This window comes from Drosophila novamexicana, unplaced genomic scaffold (assembly GCF_003285875.2).
Source record: "Drosophila novamexicana strain 15010-1031.04,08,12 unplaced genomic scaffold, DnovRS2.1 tig00001059-arrow-arrow-pilon, whole genome shotgun sequence".
NCBI classification, from domain to species: domain Eukaryota; kingdom Metazoa; phylum Arthropoda; class Insecta; order Diptera; family Drosophilidae; genus Drosophila; species Drosophila novamexicana.
Genome location: NW_020824837.1, coordinates 247,254 through 250,806, shown reverse-complemented (window position 1 = coordinate 250,806; position 3,553 = coordinate 247,254).

The window sequence follows — 3,553 nt, the reverse complement described above, 5'->3', positions numbered from 1 at the left end:
TTTGTATGCAAATTTTTATTTCATTTCATAGCCAAATGCTGGGAAAAAACGCGTTCAAATGGACTCCAGCTGAACCCCTCTCCCCCTGCCCTACCCCTCCGTCAGACTCCTCTTCCTTTCAGTGCACGTTGTCGTTTGGTTAGCTGACAAAAAAAGAAAAGAAGAAAACACAATAAGCGTGATCTAATGGAGAGTGTCTGACTAGCAGATACCCTGTGGCTAGCCTTAGCAAACTTTGAAGTTTTCTTCAATACAATTTTGGGGGAAACTGGGGTAGGGTATCTAAGAATCTATATACAAAATTTGTTGTTTCCAGCTCTTAACTCCTTTAAGATCGATATATATCTCGATATTGTATAAATATCGTTAGTTATCGAAAAAATAGATATGAATATATTTTACATAGATGCGAAGTTGTCCTCTTCTGTCCGTCACATATGCTGGCACCCAACTAATATACCCCTTTCTGTGCCTTTTCAATGGGCATCGGTTATAACAACAGTGAAATTTGTTAGCCTTATCGGCGCTTGGTCTCTTCTGGCCTGGCCGTGTGGCTGGCTGGAAAGTGCGAGTATTTGCATTATTGCGAATGCCCATTAGAGAATTATAATGGCGGGCACTTTGGTTCACTTGAATTGCTTGTAACAGCTGAAAGACCAAGCTCCAGCCACTTAACTAACCATTTGCTCGGCTCCAAAACTCAAGTGTTATTTATTGGCCGCAATTTGTGTGTAAGACATAATTTATATGGAATTTTGGCAAATTTGTGCTTTAATAATTGCGTTAACAAAATGTTAGTTTGAGCCTGTTAAGTGCCTGCTACATTTTGGCAGCCGACTTAACAGTAACATGGGCATGTTTAAGCGCATGTTAAAGTGCTTGTTAACTGGGAGATCAAGTGAAAATATGTCAGTTATAGTCAAGGTTTTTGAATTCAAACTTAAACAAACTCAAAACCGATTAAAATAATACAATTTGTTTTGAAAGTTTCCAATCTTTAATCCTGACTTAGGAGCTTGAGTTGAGAGCTTTGAATGTCAAAGATTTTAAACTTCTTTTTTGAAAACATATTTTAACTAGTTAATAATTTTGATTCACCTTATATATAAAAAAGTCTGTCCTGTCTGAAATAACCATTCCTCCTTGTATGATATATAATATAAATAAATTAGTAAAAATTTGTTTCCCTGACATTATATTTGCTTTGTTGGCTTAAAGTAAATGAGAATTGTCATTAGTACTGATCTTTTTCTTTTTTTAAGATAGTATATTTTCATATTATTTCGTGTAAAATGAACACAAATTGCTGTCCATTTTGATATATAACACTGGAAATACCAGAGATTAGAACTGGTTGGAAAATATATTCCTGCCTGGAGCTGGCTTCCTTAGATCTCAGTTATGAACATATGCATAAAATTATATATTAAAAAACTGTATTAGGTTCTACAAAATGAAAATCAGCTTAAATATGTCAGACCAAAGCCTAGGGTCTTTGTTTGTCGTGGACCTGCTCTGAATAATATTTTGACCAACTTATGGCTCGGAACGCCTGGCTACTCATGTATTCAATGTAAATGTTGTTGTGCAGTACCCCCCCCCCTCCCCCTCCCCGTCACTCCCTCTGGTTGTTGTTCTAGTTGAAATTGAAGGACAAGCCAGGAGCTACACTCTACTACACACACCGCTCCGCACACACCCTCGCCAATCGGCCGCAAACAAATGTTTTTTGTTGACGCTTTTGCTTTATGAAATTCAAATTGAAATTGAATTTGGAATGTGGAATGCGAGGAATTTCAAGTGGCTTTCATTTTGAGTTGAGCGTAAAAACTAATTAATTATACGTGCAAATTGTGTGATAAATGCCATTTCTATGCTTCCTTCCGACACAGCTGCTGCTGCTGGCATTTTCCTTTCGCTTTGCTGCGGCTTGGTAATGCCTTTTGTTTATTTTGAATGCACTTGTTTCTCGCATTTTTTGTGTGACTCTTGCGATAACTATGCAGATTTCCATTGATTTAGCTAGGCATTTGGCGGCCAGTGGGCGTGGCCGAGCACATCATTTTCACAGATGCTGCTGCACTTGGCTGACCACACACTACAACAACAACAACAACACAAAGTGTCCTTGTGCTCGTTAGCCAGCTGCAGCTTATTTTGGAGCACATCTATTTTCATGCCACACCCACACAACAACCAGACCGCCCCCCCCCCCCCCCCCCCCCCCCCCTTTTGGATTATTGCATTATTTCGAACGGCGCGACATCTATGCAACTTGTTCGCATCCGAATCGCCTGCACTCGCAAATGATTCATGCACAAAAATATTTTAATTATGCGAGCGCAGACAACGCATCAACTTGTTAAGACGCCGATGAGGGGGGGCAGATGGAGGGGGGGGGGGGGGGCTGCACGCTCACTTAGCGCTGCGGGCGAAGCATTCAATTTGTTTGAACTTGCAACGCGGCGCAAGTGCCAAGTCCTTAGAATTAATAATGTTGCACAAATTGAACTTGACCCAAAAAAACAATAAGAAAAAAAACATGAATTTTTTTTATTATTATTTCGACTCAAGAGCAAGATTAATAATATGAAAATCGCAAAAGTGGCAAAGTTGTCGACTTGAATTACACAAACTGATTCGCTTAGCCGGGCTTCTAGACGCTTGCATGAACATGGCCCGAACTAATGAAATTTTGCCGAATCCACGCGCTCCTAATTAATTGTTTGTTATTTCTGGCAGAAGTTCGTTGTTGTCGATGTGCATGCACAGCTTAAAATAGTCAAGTCAAACAATTTGTTTTCTATTTCTTTGATAATATTGCGATTTTCAATGTTCAGGCTAAATGCATTTTAATTGAATTGGGCAAATATTTTGAGTGTTATTGAAGACAGCAAAATGATTTGAATTAAGTAAAATCGTTTAATTAGTGGCAAATATTTGCGCACACAAGCCTTTCAATTAAATCTCTAAAAGCCACAAAGGGCCGTTGCGTCGCATTTGCGGCTGCCTTTTCTGTATTTATTTGCTTTAATTATGTTATTCAATCCAAGCTGTTAATTGAATTAACATAGAGCCGCGTCGAGTTTCTTGGGAATTTTTATACCCTGAACCCATTAAAAATGGGTACAAGGGTATATTATATTTGTGCAAAATCCAAATGTGTGTAACAGGCAGAAGGAAGCATCTCCAACCCCATAAAGTATATATATTCTTGATCAGCATCAATAGCCGAGTCGATCTAGCCATGTCCGTCTGTCTGTCCGTCCGTCCGTATGTATGAACGCAAGGATCTCAGAACCTATAAGAGCCACTTGAGACACTTGAAATGTTGGATGTAGATGCTCCTAGTTCCCGCGCAGATCGAGTTTGTTTCCGATAATCGATAACTTACTCCGTTTCCAAGCAATCGATTAAAATCGATATCGATATCCTGTTTTTTTGGGCAATTTTGGTAAATAATAAGAGCTAGAGTCAAACTTGACATATAACTTCTAAAATAGAATAGAATTCAGGGTATATAATAACCTCTTACTTGTTTAATTAACATTTG